Here is an 18,382-nt window from a genome sequence, read left to right as displayed (position 1 = left end):
GCCAGGTCTTAGTTGCAGCACGCAGGATCTTCCTTTTTATTTTAGTTGCAGCTGCGGGATCTAGTTCCCTGACCAGGGATTGAACCTGGGCCCCCTGCATTGGGAGCACAGAGTCTTAACCACTGGACCACCAGGGAAGTCCCTATTTGCTTTCATTCTTGAAAGAGTCTCACTGGTTATAAATTCTAGGTTGATTATTGTTTTTCTCTCAGCACATCAAAAACATTATCACTTTTGCTGTTAAAAGGTAATCATTTAGACACATGTATAATGTGTCTAAGTATAAATTTCTTTTGGTTTATCCTGCTTGAGATTGGATTACTGTACCTGGGGACAGCTCTCTCTCCACTATTGTCACAAATTTCTCAGTCATTATACTTTTTTTTTTTTTTTTGGCTGCGTTGGGTCTTTGTTGCTGCACGCAGGCTTTCTCCAGTTGTGGCGAGCGGCGGCTACTTTTCATTGCCGTGTACGGGCTTCTCCTTGTGGTGGCTTCTCTTGTTGCGGAGCACGGGCTCTAGGCACGCAGGCTTCAGTAGTTGTGGCACGTGGGCTCAGTAGTTGTGACTCGTGGGCTCTAGAGCACAGGCTCAGTAGTTGTGGCACAAGGGCTTAGTTGCTCTGTGGCATGTGGGATCTTCCCAGACCAGGGCTTGAACCCATGTCCCCTGCATTGGCAGGTGGATTCTTAACCACTGTGCCACCAGGGAAGCCCCCATTATACTTTTTTTTTTTTTTTTTGTGGTACGCAGGCCTCTCACTGTTGTGGCCTCTCCCGTTGCAGAGCACAGGCTCTGGACACTCAGGCTCAGCGGCCATGGCTCACAGGCCCAGCTGCTCTGTGGCATGTGGGATCTTCCCGGACCGGGACACGAACCCGTGACCCCTGCATCGGCAGGCAGACTCTCAACCACTGCGCCACCAGAGAAGCCCCCCATTATACTTTTTAACGTTGGCTTTTTCCCAGTCTCTTTATTACCTTCTGGAATTTTGATGTAGTATATGCTAGGTGCTCTCATTCTATCCTCCAAGACTCTTAGTCATTCTGTTATATTTCTATTTCGTTGTATCTCTGGGCTACAATCTGGATAATTTACTTGTATTGAATATTGTTTCTTTAGCCCAGTTAACTGATTCTCTCATCAGCTGAGCTTAATATGTATTTTAATCAATCTCCTAAATTTTAACGTTTCAACTTACACAGTTCATCGATTCTAAAACAACTTTTTTCCAGATTTTAACACCCCTGAAATCCAGGAGCATCTTACAATCGGTGGCATCTTGAATGATAATTGTCAGTATTTTTGACGACACATAAAATTATGGCTCATCTTATGATCAATCTTATTTTATAGTCAACACAGTATGGTATTCTTTTTTCATCTTTTGGATGTTCTATTTTATTCTTTTTGAGCCCAAATGACTTGAATTTCTTACCTATTTTAGAACTTCTTGTTTGTTTGTTTTTTAAACTTATAAAACTTGGACTTCCCTGGGGGCACAGCAGGTAGGAATCCGCCTGCCAATTCAGGGGACACGTGTTTGATCCCTGGTCCAGGAAGATCCCACACGCTGTGGAGCAACTAAGCCTGTGATCCACAACTACTGAGGCCATGAACCACAACTACTAAAAGCCCACACACCTACAGCCCATGCTCCGCAACATGAGAAGCCACCACAAGGAGAAGCCTGCGCACGTCAGTGAAAAGTAGCCCCCGCTCGCCACAACTAGAGAAAGCCCGTGCGCAGCAACAAAGACCCAACACAGCCAAAAATAAATAAATTTTAAAAAATTAAATCTTTAAACTTATAAAACTTAATAATCTTATATTCTGTGTCAGATAACTGCAATATCTGAAGACTTTGCAACTCTATTTCTACTGCATACTATTTCTGCTGGTTTTCATTCATGGTGCATTTTTTTCCTGTGCTATTTATCTGTGAGTCAGTCATTTTTTTTGGACCTTTACCTGTGGAATTGCTTTGAGGCCTAGATTGAAGTTGAGTTCCTCCAGAGAGGATTTGCATTTACTTTTATGAGTTGCCTGGGGGGCACGTCCAACCTGAGACCACTCTAAATTAAATTAATTTGCTTGAATTATTTTGGATTACATAGTTAGCATAAATTTAGACCACAGACTCATGTAGGGGCTTACTTATTATGGTTATGAAGTCTCAGGAGATATTTTTCTCTGGATCACTTAACATCAGGATTTTAAATCCTGCACAATAACAGCAGATTATTTGCAAGCAGGTAATCAGAGCTAGTGTTTTAAGGTCCTCTACTGTAACAAAGGTTAGACAGTGATACTTTTCTAGACTTAGGTTAAGTATGCATGTTCAGATTGCTAGAGTAATAACTTCCAAACGGGTAGAAAGGGTAAAGATGAAATGAAAAACAGGGGAAAAACAAATCAAAAGAAGACAGAAAGGAAGGTGGGAAAAAAAGGGGGTGTTAAAAGTAGGACAAATGGAAAGAACATAAAAAGAAGAAACTTACCTAAATATATTTCAGTCATACTAAAAGTAGTTTTAACTCTCCAGTACAAGACAAAAATTATCAGAATAGATTCTTTTTTAACCTAGCTATATGTATTCACAAGAGTTATGCTTAAAACATAAGAACAAAGAGAAACTAAAAGTCAAAGGTGGAAGAAAGATATGCTAGGTAAATGTTAACCAAAAGAAAATATCTGTAGCTTTATTAATATAAGATAAAATAAACTTCAAGGCAAAAGGCATTATGAGAAATAAGAGGGTCACTACATAATAATACTACTTTCAATTTCCCAAGAATTCTTAACATATAAAAATATTCAGGAATAATTCTAACAAATAATGTGCAATCCTTCCTGGAGACAATTATAAAACTTTATTGAAAAATGCTACAATTCTAAATAAACCTGAAGATATACTTTATTCTAGGACAAGAAAATTCAATGTCATAGAATTACCCATTCTCCCCAAATAGATTTAGAGATTCAATATAATGCCAATCAAAAACCCAACAGCACACAACTTCATGTTTATATAAATGTATATGAAAAAATAAAGGTCCTAAGAAGAGTCAAGACAATCTTGAAGAATAAAGTAGGAGAACTTTCCGTATCAGACATTGAAACATATTATAAAACTATAGTCATTGAGACGGTACAGTACTGGCACAGATAAACAGAACATAACACAGAAATAAACCCACACATATTTGGAAACTTAATTTTTTGCAGACTTGGCACAGCACATCATTGTGGAACAGAAAGACTATTCAATAAACGTTGCTGAGACAACTGTAGATCTACATGGGGAAAATGGAATTAAATCTCAATCATACCATATACAAAAATCAATTCCAGGTAGATTAAAATACTTAAATGTAAAAGGCAAAATTATAACACCCTCAGAAGACAACATAGAGAATATTTTATGACATTGGGATAGGTAATAATTTTTCTAAATAAGATGTGAAAAGCAAAAAAAATAACTATAAAGTTTCCCATAAAGGGAAGAATGGATAAAATCAACTACATTATAATTAAGAACTTCTCACTAGAGAGTAGAAAGTAAGCCTCAACTGGAGAGGACATATTTGTAGCACATAAAACTGGAAAAAAAATATCCATGATATGTAAAGAACATCTGTGAATCACTTTTTTAATGGGCAAAGAACACAAAAGTCCATTTCACAAGAGGACTCACAAATGATCTATAAACATGTGAAAATTATAATTAGTCAGGGAAAAGAAAATTAAACCACAGTGAAATTACCATATCATACTACCAATGTCAAGAGTTAAATGTCAGTCAATACCAAGAGTTGGCAAGGATGGGGGCAACAGCACCTCTCATTCACTCCTGGTAGAGCTTTAAATTGGTGAAATAACTTCAAAAAACACTTGTTACCTAGTGAAGTTGCACATCCTACACCCTAACAACTGCACTCCCAGCTATATGCCCTGAGGAAACTCATGTGCATGTGCAGCAAGATATATGTCCAAGATTGGATTTCTAAAATGGAGATGTAGTTGTAATACAACAGAGCAGAGGAAATGAACCGACTACAACTACATGCATCCAGCAGACAAACCTCAAAACCATGATGTTGAGTGAAAGAAGCCAAATTGGAACACGCACTGTATGTTTCTATTTATATACATTCACAGACAGGTAAGACTGAACAATATATTGTCTAGGAATATGTGCACAGCTGATAATTACAAGGAAAAGGAAGGAACTTAGTGTGGATTTGTGGTTTCATCTGGGGAAGGGAAGGGAGTGCAATGAGGAGCACCTGCAGGCTTCTAAGGTGTATTTGCTCTTGTTAAGCTGAATGGTGGGTAAAAGAGAGTTAATTATATTTTTAACAGGCTATGAAAGCTTTACACAGGCTCTTGTACATATGATATACTTCACAATAAAATATATTTTAAAGGAAATATGGGAAAGCTAAATTCTTATTTTTCATAGTGAGAAATCAATAGAAAATGCCTAAAACTGAACAAAGCAAGAGGTAGCAATATAAACACTGTATCTAGGTTTATGGATGTGAATGTCAAGGCTAAAAGAATTCAGTTTGGTTGTTGCTGGAGAGCAAGACATGGAAAGAAGGAATGGGGAGCAGGACTCAGCTGCATTTTTTTTTTTTTTTTTTTTTTTTGTGGTACACGGGCCTCTCACTGCTGTGGCCTCTCCCGTTGCGGAGCACAGGCTCCGGACACGCAGGCTCAGCGGCCATGGCTCACGGGCCCAGCCGCTCCGCGGCATGTGGGATCTTCCCGGACCGGGGCACGAACCCGTGTCCCCTGCATCAGCAGGCGGACTCTCAACCACTGCGCCACCAGGGAAGCCCTCGGCTGCTTTTTATAACAAGTCTTGTAGACCTGTTGGACTCATTAAACGATGTGCCGTACAATTAATTTAACTAAAAGTGAAGTTTAAAAAGTGGCGTCTGATACCTAGGATAGTCAAATGCATGGAGACAGAAGGTAGAGTGGTGGTTTCTGGGGGCTAGTGAGGGAACGGGGTCATGAAGGGTTAGAGTTTAATGGGTACAGAGTTTCAGTTGGGGAAGACGAAAAGATATGGAAATGGATGGTGCTGATGGGTGCACAACAATGTGAATTTCCTCAATGCTACTAAACTGTACACTTAAAAATTACTAAAGTGGTAAATTTTATGTTATGTATATTTTACCACACAAAAAAAATTAAAGTTCAAAAAAAAAGAGAGTGGAATTTGAGCTAAGTCAGAGAAAGTATGAAGGAGTTAACCATCTGAGGCAGGGAGAAGAGGTTCCAGGAAGTCTGATTCTTGCCCTGAATCCTTTCTTCATTAAAGGTATTAATTCCCACTTCTGGTTGGAAACCTCCCTAACGGTCTCCAGAGATCACATGAGGTGCTCCAATATTTGCAAATAAAACTCCCAAACTAAATTATGTTTAATTTCCAGAAGTCCCCTTTGGGTGCTTAATGGAAATGAATATATCAAATGTAATCTTAAAAAACAGAAAAACAGGAGTATCATCATTCACACTGCAAAAGGATTCTTTGACTGACAAGAGGATTTACTACAGTTTCTTAACATTCCTCCCCCGGGGACACTCAAAATGTGATTTAATTAACACAAAACAGGCTTATCCCACCTTCCAGAAATATGCCAAACAGGCGCCTTCAAGGAAATTGAGAACTGAAAATCCAAGAAAACAATGACGCACCAAAAGGTGGGTTAATGCTGCTCTAGACTAGTTTCTAAATCAACTTTATCATTGAAAAGTCCCACACTGAGGTCATTCCAGCAAGGGAAGCTGTAGCTGACCGACCATATCTCCATCACATCTCATGCTTCCCCCTATCATCACACACCATATAAATTCTAATTCTTCACAAGCATCCGTCTAACACGAAACAAGCTCATCCTGGGCTGGGGCTGTGTCACATTCATCTGTGTGACCCAAGAAACCCTGCATACAGCCCAGGCACTGCCCAGGACCTACTTATTGATGATCTGTTGATCCACTCATTCTGCTAACTGCCCAAAGCCTAGGGGAACAAACCTTGCTTCCTAGGCCTTTGCCCTTGCCTGTTCCACCAGCTCTGCATCCACCAGCTCAGAGCTCCTAAATCTTTGCTCTGTCCTGCTTCCCACTTTTAGTTACTGGACCCCTTTCTCACCACCCACAGTCAGAGACCTCACATGGTATCATACTTAAATGCAACCCTCCAATACCAGGGTCTTTCCTTCCCCTCCCCCAGAACTGGCATCCACCTCCAAACCTAGGCCCAGCAGTTGATGACAGACTCTTGGGCCACCCTCTGCCACATGGATGCCTTTGCTTGGACACCCAGCTGGCCTCCTCTCTATTGCAGCACACCCACCCTCTTCCTCACTGGTCCAGCCACCTACCCGGGAGACCCCAGCTCCAGTCCACCTCCACCCAGTCCCTAAAGGGGAGAGGGTTTGCCCAGTGACATTCCCTGGCCCTCAGCCCACAGCTCTCACCCCACTGTGGCTGAGGGACTGGCCATACCAGGACTACCCAGCCAATGACGATCAGGTGCCCCAGACCACAGGCCAAGAGCCTGCTCCCAGTGAGGCAGAGGGTTGGCCGCCACCACCCAAGAAGCCACTTCCTACTTTTTTGGAGGAAGGGCACCTGCAGGTCAAGGGGTGCAGCTGCAGCCAGGGGCCAGCCCCCGGTGCTGGGGAGCCATGCATACAGCCCTGTGAGGTGCTGGTGAAGTCTCTACTGTGTGGAGGAAACGCAAAGGTGACCAGACAGTTTTCCTGTCTGTGGGCCAGCAAACTCTTTCTGGAAAGGACTAAACAGTAAATATTTTAGGCTTTGGGGGGCCCATGAGGCCATATACAGCAAGTATTCTCACTGTATAGTCTTTCTTATATTTAAAAATATAAAGAGCTTTTGGGCTATACAAAAATAAGTGGATCTAGATTTAGCCTGCAGGCTGTAGTTTGCCCACCCCTGTCTAGTTGAAGAGGCAGGCATTCATTTATGAGACTATTGGAAACTATTAGAAAGCTCAAGGGAAATCAGAGACCAGAGTTAGAAGCATTCTTCAATCAAAGCCAATGATCTCCAAAGTGAGGCATTTGCTCTTACCGGGTAGAAAGGAAGAAATTAATAAGACTTCTAGTGTATATATATTTTTAATTAATTAATCTATTTATTTTTGGCTGTGTTGGGTCTTCATTGCTGCGTGCAGGCTTTCTCTAGTTGTAGCGAGAGGGGACTACTCTTCATTGCGGTGCACGGGCTTCTCATTGCGGAGGCTTCTCTTGTTGTGGAGCACGGGCTCTAGGCACGTGGGCTTCAGTAGTTGTGGCGCACGGGCTTAGCTGCTCCGCGGCATGTGGGATCTTCCTATACCAGGGCTCGAACCCATGTCCCCTGCACTGGCAGGCATATTCTTAACCACTGTGCCACCAGGGAAGTCCCTCTAGTGTATATTTTTATCTCATCCTTTTTTATTTCAATTTTTGTTTGTGTTTTACTAAATACATGATATAAATACAATGGTATTTATACAGAATTTATAAATACATAATCACATATGTTGGGTATGACATGCTAAAAACTTTAATTGTAAGGAGGGCAGGATGAAAAAAATCTGATTTTGAAATTTCACCAATTTTGAAAAGTCTCATACTGTCATGGCTTTGTTTCTGTAAGTACCTCTTCTCTTACATAGCATTGGGTGGCAAAATCTGATTTTTTTAAATTAAAACTTATTTAAATCAACGTTGACAGATACTGGAGGATTTCCCTATCTTTGAAATCAATGTATTATGGGGGGGGTACTATTTGAGCACTGCTATGAGCAAGGTTATGTCTTTAGAATCTGATGTCTGATTGAGATTTTGAATCCTTGCTGCTCCTTTTTGTCATGTGGTGTCAGAACAGTCTTCCCCCATAACAGGCCTTTGGGATCAAGAATTTTAAGACTACTGCTGGGTCCATGTTTACTTCAGGCTCTCCTTGACTTAATTACATAGTAACACTTCTTGTATGTGCTGAACTCAGCCTCTGTACAATAGCAGACTTTTGTGCAACAGAAGACAGCAACTGGGGGGATGGGGTGCTGCCTGACAATTTAGCTCCTCACCTTACTTGATTTCATCTAAACAGAGTTGTTTGCACATTTTGCCCAGATTTTGTAAAAATTAGTGGAAAATGGAAAACTGAAATTTTTAGTGCCAATTTTTAAACCGTTGAGATAAACTTGATGCAACTGAGATAAAGATGGAAAATAAACATTCTGGAAACAAATAGCCTCACTCGGACATTCACTGGAGTAACCTAGGTAACTAGGTATTGATTTGGACAGGAAAAGATTAAAACTATAAAAGATGTTGTCAAGAACTCTGAAAGGTCAAAATTTTTACCCTGACTTCAAGTTAATAAGTTGGCTGGCCACCGTTTCCTGGATGCCAGCAGAAGACACAAAACCCTGGGTCACAGGCAAAGAACTTTATTACTCATGGCAATATCAGCATTTGTGCCAGTTCTCTGAGTTCCATTTTCCACAAAGAGGGTCAGGTGACACCTGCCCAGGCAGTAGGTTGAATTATAGGAGAGGAATCCTGAGTGTAGGGCACCTTAAATCTATGATTTCTATTCTTTTAAATTTGTTAAGTTTTTTTTTTTTTTTTGCCATGCCGCGGCTTGCGGGATCTTAGTTCTCCAACCAGGGATCGATCCCACACCCTTAGCAGTGAGAGTGTGGAGTCCTAACCACTGGACTGAAAGGGAATTCACAAGATTATTTTTTATGGCCCAGAATGTGGTCTATCTTAGTGAAAGTCCGTGAGTGCTTGGGAAGAATGTGTATGCCACTGCTGTTGGATGGAGTGTTCCATAAATGTCAATTAGATCAAGTCAATTGATGGTGCTATTCAGGTCAACTATATTCTTTCTGATTTTCTGCCTGGTTGACCTAAAAATTACTGAAAAAAGGGTGTTGAAATTTCCAACCAGATAGCAGATTTGTGTATTTCTCCTTGCAGTTCTATCAGTTTTTGCCTCATGAATTTTTTTTTGTTTTGCGGTACGCGGGCCTCTCACTGTTGTGGCCTCTCCCGTTGCGGAGCACGGTCTCCGGACGCGCAGGCTCAGCGGCCATGGCTCACGGGCCCAGCCGCTCCGCGGCATGTGGGATCTTCCTGGACCAGGGCATGAACCCGTGTCCCCTGCATCGGCAGGCGGACTCTCAGCCACTGCGCCACCAGGGAAGCCCTGCCTCATGAATTTTAACACTCTGTTGTTAGGTGCAAACATGCTAAGAACTGTTATATATTCCTGGAAAATTAAATCCTTTATTGTTATATAATGCCCCTCTTTATCCCTGATAAGTTTCCTTTTTCTGAAGTCTGCTTTGTCTGAAATTAAGACAGCTACTACAACTTTCTTTTGATTAGTGTTAGAGTGGAATAGCTTTCTCCATCACTTCACTTTTAATATATCTGAACCTTTATATTTAAAGTGGGTTTCTTGTAGACGACTTAATAGTTGGGTCTTCTTTATCCAGACTGACAATCTCGGTCTTTTAATTGGTGTATTAGACCATTCACATTTAAATTTATTACTGATATAGTTGGAGTAATATCTACCATGTTTGTAACTGTTTTCTATTTATTATACTTGTTTTTGTTTCTTTTGTTCCCCTTTACCTGCTTTCTCTGGTTTTAATTGAACATTTCAAAGAATTCCACTTTATCTTCTCCCTTGGCATATCAAGTACGCTTCTTTTAAAAATTATTTTAGTAGTTGCCCTAGAATTTGCAATGTACACTTTTAACTAATCTATGTCTGCCTTCAAACAACACTACTTCACATGTGGTGTGGGTACTTTAGAACAGGTGGCCCCAACCCCTGGGCCACGGACAAGTACTGGTCTGTGGCCTGTTAGAAACCGGGCCGCACATCAGGAGGTGAGCAGCAGGCAAGCGAGCAAAGCTTCATCTGTATTTACAGCTGCTCCCCATCGCTTGCCTTACCACCTGAGCTCGGCCTCCTGTCAGCATTATGGTGAGTTGTATAATTATTTCGTTATGTATTACAAGGTAATAATAATAGAAATAAAGTGCATAATAAATGTAATGTGCTTGAATCATCCCAAAACCATCCCCCCACCACCCCAGTCCATGAAAAAATTGTCTTCCATGAAACCGGTCCCTGGTGCCAAAAAGGTTGGGGACCGTTGCTTTAGAACATTCCCAGTTTCTTCCTCTTACCCATTATAACATTGCTGAAATACAGTATATTTCACTTATCCATAAACTGTAATCTCATTGTTACCATTTTTCAACAGTTATCTTCTAGATCAATTAAGAATAAGAAAAATAAAATATTTTATTTTACCTTCATTTATTCCTTCCCCTTTCCTTTCTTTATGTAGATACAAATTTTTGACCTATGTCATTTTCCTACTCCCTGAAAAACTTTTTTTAATATTTCTTGCAGAATTCAAAATCCGAATTCCCTCAGATTTTGTTTGTCTGGGAAAGTATTTCTTCTTCACTCCTTTTTAATGTTGATATTTATTTATTATTATATTTTATTATATAAGTTTCAGGTGTACAGCATCATAATTCAACATCTGTATACACTACAAAATGATTATCACAAGTCTAGTTACCATTCATCACCATACAGTTGACCCCCTACCCTCTATTTCACCCACCTCTCAACCCCCTTCCCCTCTGGTAATCACTAATTTGACCTCTGTATCTATGAGTTTGTTTTCAGGTTTTTTTGTTTGTTCATTTGTTTTGTTTTTTTAGATTCAATATGAGTGAAATAATATGGTATTTATCTTTCTCTGACTGAGTTAATTCACTTATTTCATAATACCTTCATGATCCATCTATGTTGTTGCAAATGGTAGGATTTCATTCTTTTTTATGCCTGAGTGTATTCCAATTGGTATATACACCACATCTTCTTTATCCATTCATCCATCAGTGGACACTTAGGTTGTTTCCATATCTTGGCTCTTGTAAATAATGTTGTAATGAACATAGGGGTGTGTACATCTTTTTGAATTAATGTTTTCATGTTCTTTGGATAAATACCCAGAAGTGAAATAGCTGGGTCAAATGGTAGTCCTAGCCTTAATTTTTTGAGAACCCTCCATATTGTTTTCCATGGTGGCTGCACCAATTTACAGTCCCACCAACTGTGTATGAGGAATCCCTTTTCTCCACATCTTCTGCAACATTGTTGTTTCTTGTCTTTTTGGTAATAGTCATTCTAACAGGTGGGAGGTGATCTCTCATTGTGTTTTTGATTTGCATTTCCCTAATAATTAGTAATGTTGAACATGTATTCATGTGCCTGTTGGCCATCTGTATGTCTTCTTTGGGAAAATGTCTATTCAGGTCCTCTGCCAATTTTTTAATCAAAGTTGTTTGTTTTTTGTCAAATTATATGAGTTCTTTATATATTTTGGATATTAGCCCCTTATCAGATATATAATTTGCAAATATCTTCTCCCATTCAATAGACTGCCTTTTCATTTTGATGATGGTTTCCTTTGCTATATAGAAGCTTTTTAGTTTGATATAGTCCCATTTGTTTATTTTTGCTTTTGTTTCCCTTGCCTTTGGAGTCAGATCCACAAAACATCACTAAGATGTCACTAGATGTCAATGAGGTTACCACCTATGTTTTCTTCTAGAAATTTTGTGGTTTTCGGTCTTACATTCAAGGCTTTAATCCATTTTGAGTCAATTTTTGTGTATGGTGTAAGATAGTGGTCTAGTTTCATTTTGCTGCATGTGGCTATCCAGTTTTCCCAACACTATTTATTGAAGAGACTATCCTTTTTCCTTTGTATGTTCTTTGCTCCTTTGTCATAAATTGTCCTTATACATATAGGTTTATTTCTGAACTCTCAATTCTGTTCCATTGATCTGCGTATCTGTTTTTGCCAGTACCATATTGTTTTGATTACTATATCTCTGTACTATAGTTTGGTATCAGGGAGCATGATACCTCCAGCTATGTTCTTCTCTCTCAAGACTGTTTTGCCTATTTGAGTCTCCTTCAGTCTCAAGGGATAATCTCACTGAGTAGGAATTCTAGGTTTGTGTTTTTTTCTTCAAAACTTTAAACATTTCCTTCCACTCTCTTCTTGCTTTCACAGTTTCTGACAAGAAGTCCACTGTAATTCTTATGCTTGTTTCTCTATAAGTAGTAATTTCCCCCCTGCTCGCTTTCAAGATTTTCTGTCTTTATTTTTCTGCAGTTTGAATACGATGATTATTTTATTATACTGAACAGTAAACAAATCTTTCCTTCACAGGGAACATTATCTCTGTCTTCCAAAGCTATTTATTGTTCTAACAGCCTTGAAAAGATAATCTGGATGTGCAGAAACATAGAGATCCATGGAGAATTTATCCATGTATAAAACACTGTGAAAATGGGTTCAAAACAGGGTCCTCAGGGGGAATTCTCTGGCAGTCCAGTGGTTGGGACTCGGTGCTTTCACTGCTGTGGGCCTGGGTTCAATCCCTTGTCAGGGAACTAAGATCCCGCAAGTTGCCTGGCACAGACACAAAAAAAGTGTCCTCAGCCTTGGTTGTCCATTAGTATCACCTGAGCAGATCTTTACAAACCAATGTCCACAGATTCTGTTTTAATTGGTCTGGGATGGAACCTAAGCATCAGTAGTTTGCAAAAGCCCCCAGGTGATTCTGACTTATAGCCAGGGTGGAGAACACCTGTCTGAAAGATGATGAGGTGAGGTGTAATTAGTAAATATATTTTTAGCTCAGTGCTTCCCAAGGTTTGCTGGGCATGTGAATTACTTGAGAATCATGTTCAATGCAGATTCTGATTCAGTAGGTCTGGAGTGGAGCCAGAGATTCTGTTTCTGACAAGCTCCCTGGTATTGCCTGATGCTGTCATTTGACTTTGAGTAGAAAGGTTTGGGTTCACTGGGAATACTCTAATTATAATCTGTGTCTACTGCTAAAATTTCATATACATACATGTTCAGGAATTTATCATATATGAAGGGAGAAGGCAGCCTGACTCTGGAAGATGGTTTTGCAATAGAGTGAGGCCTTACGGTTCCCAGGACCACAGAAATACCTTGGGTGTTGAGATCTTGAGAAATTTGACAGACACTTCAGGGTGTTAAAAAAACAGATTTAGAACACAGGGCCATTAAATCCTAAGCAACGACTTTACTCTGAACCTTACATTGCTCAAATATTGATGATGGTAATAGTTGAGGACGGGTCCACAAATTTGGATCCAAGTGTCAGAGAAATAAAAAGTAAAATCCTGATATTAATAGAGCAAACATTCCATCAAGTTTGGGCAACTCAGGAAAAAAATGATCAATGTGTTATTATTTCTCCTTCTATTGGGAGTAAGGGAAATCATCTCTGGACTGCCTCCTCTCAATCTTTTGGTTTAATTTCTAAAGGTTACGATACTATTGGCCTCTGAGGCCACAGAGCTGGCACCTATATCCCTCCACCACTCTGTAACCCTGGCAAAGAGTAGGAGAGAAACACCCACTTCCAGGGCCAGTGCTATTCATCATCAGGCCTTCTCCAGCCTAGCAATTTGTCCACTTTCCAGCTTGAACAAATATCTTTCTGGCTACATGAGTCCCTCATTTGTTTTCCTGAGTAAACGGAAGGCTCCTAGACCTGCTGCCAGGCACTACAGAGCCTGGAGGACATAAAGAAACATGCCTGTAAGATATTTATCCTATTGATGGCCCTGGGGCAGGAGGGAGAGAGGGAGATCTGGGGACTTCTTTGACATGCCTCCTTAACAAGTTAATACCTGTTCAACCACCAGCTGCCTCTAGAAGTATTTAGAAATACCACTTCACAATGATGATACCACTGGGCCTAACGTCTCTGAGTTTTCTAATACAGATTTGCTGAAATGAGAGCAGTTCTTTGCTTTCCCTGACCTCTGTGCTTCTTACATCCATCAGAAAAGAACAATACTATAGCAAGGTACTCAGAGCTGAGGAAGGGAGAGTGCCTCAGCCAGTTAGCTAAGTAGATCAGCTGACTCTGCTGCAGGTGTCACCGATGCTTAGGTATTGCGGACCCAAAATAAATAAAACCTTGGCTCTGCCCTTGAGGGAATTATAAGCCCAAAATCTGGGTTAATGACTTTCTAAGGTTAGGCCAAGTTGTTTAAATACCCAAACAGAATATGTCTACCTCCTTGTTGACAGCAGTGGGCATTTTGTCATCAAGGTTTCAAGAGGCTAAAGTTAAAGATGGGAGTAGGTGGTTCTATAGGTTATCTAATCTCTAAGGGCATGAAGTCCTTAATGGATGGGTATAGTGTCTTTGGTCCATTTCAGATGTTTCTTAATAACTAAAATATTGTCTCTTGATGACAATGTTGGGTGCAGGCACAGGGGGCAGACCCATGGGAACCACACAATGTCCCTCAATTGTGGTCATCATCAGCCAGCAATGGCAGCCAGAGAGGGAGGCCTGGCTCCTGTTTCTTCCCTAAATTCCCTCTCATCACTGCAAACCTGGAAACTCAAAGGTTTCAGGGGTCAGGCAGATAATACAGGGCTGTGAGACCAAAGGAACTGGAGGAACTCTGTGTATTTTAAAAGCATTCAAATTGCTTTCTCAGCAACAATCTCTAGAGCTGGCCTTGAGAATCTGCTTCGCCATTTCCATCTGTCTGTGTTTGGACATGTTACTTCACCTCTTTAATTCTTTGACTCCTCATCAGTAAATAGAGATAATAATACCCATCCTGCACATATCCCCAGGTGGTTGTGATAATTTAATTATCCAATATCTATAAAAGCATTTTAAAACTATAAATCATTACAAAAATGCAAGCAACTTAAACAATATCAAGTCTTCCTTATCTCTGAAGGTTTAATTTATGCTCTGTTTCTCTTAGAACTTAGGGACATACATTCCTATCTATTTTACAGAATTCCACTGATAATACTTGTTGGAAAAGGTACTCTTTTTCTGCTGCCCTAACTTGTTGAGAGTATGGTTTATGCGATTGTTAACTTGCTGCCCTACAGCAAATCAATCGACAAATATTTACTAGCTGCTGAGCTCAGCTTTGTAGGAAATACAAAAACTATGAGATTCTCTTTCTGCATTAAAGGAGCAAATTGCCCAGCTGCACCATGGTACCCATATATTCTAAGGAGGAAAAAACTGCCTATGCTCTCTGGATGCCCCCAGTACACCTGGAGCTTTACTTCAAATACAAGAAACAGCTGGTGTTCATGATTTAAGGCTCAATACAAATAGTAGGGGGAATTTATTTTACAAGCTGTCTAGTTTGGCAAAATTCCAGAACTCATCAAATAGAAAGATAAAGATGATGGTAATAATGATAAAAATTATTCTTCAAATGGCCGTCGTCAAAAAATCTACAAAAAATAAATGCTGGAGGGGGTGTGGAGAAAAGGGAACTCTCTTGCACTGTTGGTGGGAATGTAAATTGATACAGCCACTAGGGAGAACAGTATGGAGTTTCCTTAAAAAACTAAAAATAGAACTACCATATGACCCAGCAATTCCACTACTGGGCATATACCCTGAGAAAACCATAATTCAAAAAGATACACGTACCACAGTGTTCATTGCGGCACTACTTACAATAGCCAGGACATGGAAGCAACCTAAATGTCCATCAACAGATGAATGGATAAAGAAGATGTGGCACATATATATAATGGAATATTACTCAGCCATAAAAAGGAATGAAATTGAGTTATTTGTGATGAGGTAGATGGACTTAGAGTCTGTCATACAGAGTGAAATAAGTCAGAAGGAGAAAAACAAATACCATATGCTAACACACATATATGGAATCTAAAAAATGGTACTGATGAACCTAGTGGCAGGGCAGGAATAAAGACGCAGACATAGAAAACGGACTTGAGGACTCGGGGTGGGGGGAAGGGGAAGCTGGGACAAAGTGAGAGAGTAGTAGCGTTGACATATATACACTACCAAATGTAAAATAGTTAGCTAGTGGGAAGCTGCTGCATAGCACAAGGAGATCAGCTTGATGCTTTGTGACAACCTAGAGGGGCGGGATAGGGAGGGTGGGAGGAGGCTCAAGAGGCAGGAGATATGGCAATATATATATATACTTATAGCTGATTCACTTTGTTGTACTGCATAAACTAACACAACATTGTAAAGCGATTACACTCCAATAAAGATATAAAAAAAATTTTTTTAAAGATTCTTCACAGCTGTTCTTAAGATAGTGACATAAAAGAAGTGCAATCTACATAGGACCTTCCAAAACTGGAACATACCCTCAACTTCACCCAAAATAGACTTATAGCAGTCAGGGCCTTCCCAGCACCTGTAGAAATCAATGGTGACCCTATACACTTGATATAGTTGTGCTTGGAAGCTGGACCTTTGAAGGTTTCAGGCCAGGTTCCTTTGATTAATCCAGTAAAAGGGCATCAATATTTGTTTAACATAGGAAAGCTCCCAAAGAACCCCAATATTTCAAAACCCAAATGATACTCAAAATGACAACATCCAACTAGTGCTTTTCTGTGAACTGTTGAGATCTTTAAGTCTCAAGATAAGTCTAAAGAAAATAAGGCTTCTATGGGACTTCCTTGGCGGTCCAGTGGCTAAGACTCTGTGCTTGTAATGCAGGGCACGTGGGTTTGATCCCTGGTTAGGGAACTAAGATCCCACATGCTACGCAGCACGGCCAAAATAAGATAAGGCTTCTAATAAGGGAAAATGCCAATGTCCTCATTCATAAATGAATTTTCACCACTTGGTGAGAATAATAATTCAAGCTAACACATACTGAGTACTTCTGCTTCCAGGTAAGGTGCTGAGGACTTTAATACATTAGCTTACTGAATTCTCTTGATAAGCTATTGTAAATATAGTCACTATTCTCATCTTAAAGATAAGGAAACTAGGGCTCCCAGAGGTTACATCATGGCCCAAGGTCACATGGCTGAGTTGGGCTATTCGGCTGCCCCTCACCACGTGTAACCCAGACAGAAGTGGATGTGGTCTGCCTTTCAGTCCCCAGGTGGCTGCAGTTCAATGAGTGGCTCTGGTTTCAAGTAGGCAGCACATGGATGACAGCCAATCCCACCCACAGCCATGGACAGTATCCCTCACCCTACCAGTTACTTCACAGAAGGTCTTCTTTTTGTCCCCAACAGGACTGGGTGTAAGACCTGGAAATGGCTCAGCAAGCCCCCTCCCCAGTACTTCGGAAAAGAGAATCTAAAATACATTTTTCCATTATCAATGGATTATCCCTTTCCATTCTATTTAGTGTCCTAAATAGTAGAAAATTCCATGGAGACTGGTTTGATGTGGTATAAGAGCCTTTCGAACTGAAATGTGTTTCAGAAATTTAAGTTGTGTCCATGAATGTTTATGACTTAGATATTCTCTTTTTCAGTGGGGTCTTCACTTAGAGGACCGGAGATATTATTTGTCTTGGGCAAGAAACCTATTGCTCTTGAGATTTTCCACCTGTAAAATGTGGATAATAACATTTAGCCCACATTTTCCACGTGGTTTTGGGGAGTATAAAAAGAAAGCAAAAAAGAGAGGTAAGAAGACTTTTACAATACAAGCCAGATGCCATCTTCTCTAACATTTCCAATCTAGAGGCCCCACCACCACCCATCACTCTCCTGACAGCAGCCAGTTTTCTTTTATTTATAGCAGCTCTCATTACCCAAATTAAAATTTTTAATTTGTTTACTTGAGAACTTCCTGTGTCTCCAACTACAATGAAATTCCATGCAAGAAAGGATTTTGTCTCCTTGTTTGTCATTGCATTGCCAGCACCTAAAACTGCCCCTGGCAGACATTAGACTCTCAATAAATGCATGTTGAATGGTAAAACCTTTTTGTAAAAAAATTTATATCTTTGATAACATTTTTAAAAATGGGATTTCAGGTCCATAGAAATAGATTAAGTATAATCCTTGGTTAATGGCACGACTTCTTTGGTTATTTATTTAGCTGTTGAATTAGGTTTTTTCCCTAAAAAAAAAAAAAAGAAACATAACCTAAAACAAAAGCTAAGGTCCTTCATTTCACCATAGAGCCTTGACCCTTATCTCATCTCCGAGCCTCTCCCCATCTAAGGTAATCATCATTCAGAATCCCAGGTTCTTCATTTCCCTAGAAGTAGAGCCTGAGATGGGATTCTTGCTTAGGTGATTTACTGAGGGAGTTCTCAGGAGAAGGGGAGTTTAGGAAGCAGGGAGGGACAGGGGGGAAAAAAGCTAAGCAAGAATGAGGAATCTGCTGGAGGCTGGATTCCGAGCTCTCAAGCATACACTGAACCACAGCATTGAATCTACCTTGAAGTAAAAGACTAGC

The 18,382-nt window shown here is 40.2% G+C and overlaps 1 non-coding gene across 1 annotated transcript; it reads right to left on the bottom strand.

Annotated features, from left to right (window-relative positions):
• Positions 1–64: 64 nt before the first annotated feature.
• On the bottom strand, positions 65–137 carry TRNAG-CCC (transfer RNA glycine (anticodon CCC)). The gene has a single exon. It is a non-coding gene; the product is annotated as a tRNA-Gly (tRNA).
• Between the last annotated feature and the right edge of the window lie 18,245 nt (positions 138–18,382).

This window comes from Pseudorca crassidens, chromosome 8, assembly GCF_039906515.1.
Source record: "Pseudorca crassidens isolate mPseCra1 chromosome 8, mPseCra1.hap1, whole genome shotgun sequence".
Classification (NCBI taxonomy): domain Eukaryota; kingdom Metazoa; phylum Chordata; class Mammalia; order Artiodactyla; family Delphinidae; genus Pseudorca; species Pseudorca crassidens.
The sequence above is the reverse complement of the archived record's forward strand: the minus strand, read 5'-3'. Positions and strand labels throughout refer to the sequence as shown.